Source organism: Tamandua tetradactyla, chromosome 14, assembly GCF_023851605.1.
Source record: "Tamandua tetradactyla isolate mTamTet1 chromosome 14, mTamTet1.pri, whole genome shotgun sequence".
Classification (NCBI taxonomy): Eukaryota; Metazoa; Chordata; class Mammalia; order Pilosa; family Myrmecophagidae; genus Tamandua; species Tamandua tetradactyla.
The window spans coordinates 39,480,621-39,486,203 of record NC_135340.1 but is presented as its reverse complement, the minus strand read 5'-3'; the positions used below and the strand labels follow the sequence as shown (position 1 = coordinate 39,486,203).

General features: G+C 34.0%; 1 pseudogene; it reads left to right on the top strand.

The window, feature by feature from the left end:
* The first annotated feature begins 3,929 nt into the window (after positions 1–3,929).
* On the top strand, positions 3,930–4,860 carry LOC143655342 (olfactory receptor 4K3-like; annotated as a pseudogene).
* Positions 4,861–5,583: the final 723 nt, after the last annotated feature.

Genomic DNA, 5,583 nt, shown 5'->3' with positions numbered 1-5,583 from the left:
AGAAACAGGAAGGTCCCAAAACTCTTTCTCTTCTTTTATTTTGGATTTTCTAGTGACAAAGTTGAAACAAAAATAGCTCACATTCCCATTACCCCCATTTTCTTACTCCAAAGCCCGTTTGAGGTCTCTATACTTTTCTCTACATTTCCAATGTAAACCGAGGATGGAAATAACCTTCAAAGAACTGTTCTGACAAGATATACACTAAGAGGAAAAAACTCCCACTGAAAAGTTGCCCACTAGACTGAGGCATATTATAAACTAGCTAGGGAAAATACAAACCATATAAAGATGAAAGTTTCTTGACAGGATTAATTTCAGGTTTTTTTGTAGATGTTCATATTTCATTACTAGTCAGGATATGACTTCTCTTGTGATTGGAATTAAAGTCTTAATTGAATATGATTTATAGATCGAATTAAAAATTACAGAAGATATCCTAGTGTGTATGGGTCAAATGAGGAAAAAATTCAAATTTCTTTTATTTTTAACTCTTAGCTGCTTGATACGTGATTTATGTGTATTTTTTCCTGTCTCCCCATTCTGATTTCCAGAGGAGGCAGAAGTTGCTTCACCCTTAACAAAGAAGTCCCCAAGAGAATTTCAAGGTAATTACCTTGGTTTTTGTTCTTTATAAATTATATAATAGAAAAATTTCACCCAAGAAACTATTTCTTGTGGTGAATTTGTATGTGAGGCTGAGGGAAAGCTCATCCACAGATCCTGTCTCCTCCAGATCATGGATGTCATCTCAAGTACACATTTGAGGAATCTGATCTTAGAGAAATCTGTGTTTAGTAAGTCATGTTCTTCTTGATTCTCTTCCTTTAGATAACTAAAAATATATGTTTCTAAGCACATGCATCATGCATAGATATTAAACTAGTAGTAGAGAATGGTTTCTTTAGCTTCTGCCCTTAATAGAAGATAACTTACAGGATTTTTCTCTTATCCCAGAACTCGAATCTCTGTAAACTATTTAACATTGGTTTGCACACCAACATAACACATTGCCTCAGAGCTGCTCTGAGGTTGACTTTGGGAAGCATTTTCTTTAAGGGTACTTATTAGTAGTAGCTTCTGGCTATCTTTGATTAAATGGTCCCTTCCTTTTAAAATGATGAAGGTAAAAATACAAAGCTAAGATAACATTTAGAATAAAGCTATTAGTTAAAAAAAGATATATATTCAGGGAGAAGAGAAATAAAACTGTGATACTAAGGAGAAAGGATTAACACTCATAAACTGAGAAACTGGGAAGAGCTGTGAAACTCCCTGCGTATCTCACAAGCTGTTCATGTATCTCAGGAAATTTATTAACACATTCGCATCCCTGAACCCCTTATAAAAATACCAACATTGAGAAGCCCATTGAGTTGTAGAATTATTGTTTAAAGGGAAAATCTTTATGCAAGTATATTACATCTAAAAGAGGATGAAAAATTGGGTGCTATATTTTAATGTCCCTAAGACAGAAAGAGTTTCCTTCCTTAATTTTTCAATTTCACTAGTCCCAGAGTTACCATTGCCCATATTTGCAGGAATTCCCCCTCAGTTATAGGTAAGAATTCCAAAGGTAACTTAATAAGAACATGCAATTGCCTCTTGTAGGTGCTCTTAAATTATTGAATATCCATCCCGGACAGGAAGAGAACTCAATGTTAAGCTCCTAGAAAGCAAGTAGCCTATGAAAGGTTTCCTTTGTATCTGTGCATCCTACAGAGTCATTTAGTATGTTTTACATTTATTTAGAGAAAGCATAAGTAGTATATGTTTTAAAGAAAATGGACTGTATATATTTGTGTACAAAAGGTGGATCATCAACTATTTAGTGTTCGTTCCCATTAAGTTTTGTGAACATATTGTTTTAAGATTCACTTGAATGGTGAGATCAGAAAGAAATAGTATTTATGCAGACTGCACTGACTTTCAGAAAAGTTTCAGGGCTTTTTGTTTATTTTCTCATTCATCTTCACATGAAGCCTGTTAGATTCAGTTTACCTTTTTTTACAAATGAGCAAATGGAGCCAAAAATAGTTTGACTTCTTGTCACAACATGAACCAGTACTAGAGATTTCAGACAAAATTAACTAAAAAGCCCATATTCTTTTTATTAATTTCTTAAATATCAGATTAATATTAATTGAAGAATATAATTAGTCACTGATATTTTGAAATATTAACAATTTTAAGACTGATAAAAAGCAGTATGATCTCTCATTAGTAAACTGCTTTCTAGGAATATAATGTATTCACCTTTTAGAAAATCCCTTTCTCACATATGTTTGAAATTTGGTTTTTACTATTAGTTATCTTCTATGCCACTTAATGCAACACATAAAGAATGAGTTATTGAAAAGTTCTCTTTGTAAACTTTCTGATGATAAAAATTTAAACTGTAAGGTGAAGATCAAATTGCTCATGTTTCTCAGGGAACATAACCCTCTTGTATGTAGTCATGTATAACACTAGGAATTGCCTTTAAAATTTAAATAAATCTCATTTAGGATTGAGATTCCTAGGAATTGCTTATTTGCGAGTTGAGACTATTATCTCATGTTCCTTTTTCCACAGTATATGCATCTTTTACCTAATTTCTTTAGGAAAATCTTTATGTACACTTCTGAGTTTCACTATGATTAAAGGGGAAAGTGGTGGTCTTAGTGAGGTAACAGTTTCATTGTTTGTCTATTCTCCTTGGTACCACCATTGAGATTTCTAAGGATAAAGGAAATTGAATGCAGAAATAAACAGGTCAGTGCAGGAAAAATTAAATAGTGAAGGGAAACAAGCAATAATCTTGCAATTCACCAGTTTCAGTAGAATTCACAATTTACCTAGTGATAATATTATTATTACTTGTAGAGGTGAATGATCAGTGACTACAGAAATTTTACCTCTAAAATTCACTCAGCACCAACAGTCAGAGATATACATTGCTTTCATATATCTGTCATTTTTGTAACTTAATTATTTGCTTATTTTCATAATTTTGTTAGGAAATTGGAGCATTCCAAGACATGGGAGTTTTCTTGGTGTCTTATGACATACTTGAAAATAAATTACTTCTACTGAGAGGTTTGGATTTCAAATACTTCTCTGTTCAGAACCCAAAACCTCAAAATCTGAGTCTGGGCTTCCATCCAGTTTCTGGTGTTTGTCTCACAAGTGTCTTGGATGATTTATTGATGCAATTTATAATTAAATGAATTCCATTTAATTGTTGAATTAAGCTAATGATAATTTATGTGACTGTACTTTCATCAGAATCATTATGTCAAGGCATTTATTACATGCTCCTTTTATAGCATTTCTCCCATAATTTGTTCCAATATATATTTTAAGGTGACAATCTAAAGATTTAATTGTGTGATGTCCTGTTTAAGAGGGTCTCCTGAGGCTTACAAGAAATGTTATACAGTATCTAGAGAAACTGTGAAATTGAACACATCATTTGTTCTGAATTTCAATATTAATTCACACTCATCATCCTAGGACATAAGACAAGTTTTAGTTATGTATTGTAATGGGTGTTCATGAAGTCCCACCCAGATTCTTCTGCTTGGACAAGTAAACTGAAACTAGTTTTGAAGTGATGACACAACACAATATTGTGTCCCTTTTCCTGTGTCTATTCTGCTTTACTGACTTTTCTCCTGAGAACACTGCCTCAACATATCTTTTGTATGATATTCACATCTCTGGCTCTGCTTTTTGGGATGACATTCTTAGGCATTTAAACATCGTTTTAGACATAAACTGTATGTTTGGCTAGGATTTGTTTTCATAATTGCACTTCACACTTTCAAATATGGATATTAAAATTATTATGTAAAAAATAAAAAGAAATTCAGTAAATGTCCTTTCCTAACCCACTTAACTGGCAATCTACCTTTGTTTCTAGCTTATATTAGAGGAAATTGAATAAAATGGATAGAGGAAATCAATCTTTTGTGTCAGAATTTGTGCTTCTGGGACTTTGCCACCCATGGAATATGCAGGTTTTACTCTTAATGATGTTTTTGATGCTTTACCTAACCATTGTAATTGGAAACATTATTATCATGATCTTAATCATCACTGCCCTTCATCTTCATACCCCCATGTACTTCTTGTTGGCCAACCTTTCTTTTGTTGAATTCTTCTTTTCCTTAAGTACCACACCTAAGATAATCACAGACTTTCTCAGGGAGAGCAAGACCATTTCCTTTAGATGCATGTGCAGATCTCTTTGTCCATTTAGCTGGAGGGTGTGAGATGGTGCTAGTGGTGATGGCCTATGACCACTATGTGGCCATCTGCAAGCCTCTGCACTATTCCACCATTATGAGCTTGCAAAAGTGTATTGGGTTGGTGGTGGCTTCTTTGGCAATTGGCTTCATACATGCCATGAGTCAAATGGCCATGATTGTGCAACTACCTTTCTGTGGCCCTTGGGAAATAGACCACTTCTTCTGTGATATAACACTGGTGATCAAGCTTGCATGTATGGATTCACACACTTTGGGCATATTAATGAATGCCAACAGTGGGGTCCCGGCCATGACTGGCTTTATTCTGTTGCTTATATCCTATACATAAATTCTCTTAAATGTTCGCCAAAACTCAAAAGCTGGTGCCTCAAAGGCCCTTTCCAACTGCACTGCCCATATCACAGTGATGGTACCCATCTTTGGACCCTGCATCTTCATTTATGTGTGGCCACTCAGCATTACTTGGCTGGACAAATTTCTTGCTGTGTTTTACTCTGTTTTCACACCCCTTTTAAATCCATCTGTTTATACCCTGAGAAATAAAGAGATGAAAAATGCTGTGAAGGGATTTAGAAACCACTACGTAGATTTCAAGAGAACTCATTAATACTCAGGGACCTTACTGTGTGCAGTTTAAATTGATATAAAAATGACTATGTAATATAGGTTGAAATTTCTGGGTGTTTACATTTACATGTATCTGCATATCATGCCTGTCTCCAGACACAGGAATATCTTTAATATAATTCAAGGCATTACAAAATATGTTGCTTGATCAGTGCAATACCATGAAATTCCCTCTCAAATCTCAACATTAATGATCCTTCTTTTAAGAAGGACTATATAGTCAGTCTTCCTATATGTTTAACTGAGAATCTGGAAATTCTTTCAGCAAAGACATATCTGAAGAGAGATGCCACTCTTTTGAAAGGCATCTGTATCATTCCCTTGAACAGTCTTCTAATCCCATTTGGAAACAAAATTGTTTCCATAATATTAACCATTCCTCTCAAATCTTTCCCACAACTTTTTTTAAAGATCACCTAAACTATTACTTTTTTCTTTACCTTGCTTCTTATCCAAATAGTAATATGAAAATTGTGAAAGAAAATATGAAGAAATGAAAGTGGTAAAGTCTATAGGCAATAACAGCAGTAGTTACCATGTGTCAGATTTGCACTGACCTGTAGGAGTAAAAAAAATAAAGTGCAATGATATTTCCTCATTGAGTCTGACTCAGAAACTAAAATTTATGCCTTAAATTTTCATTAAACATTTGCATAAAATATAATCTCCCTGAGGGCAGGGATCATACCTTTTATGGTCAATT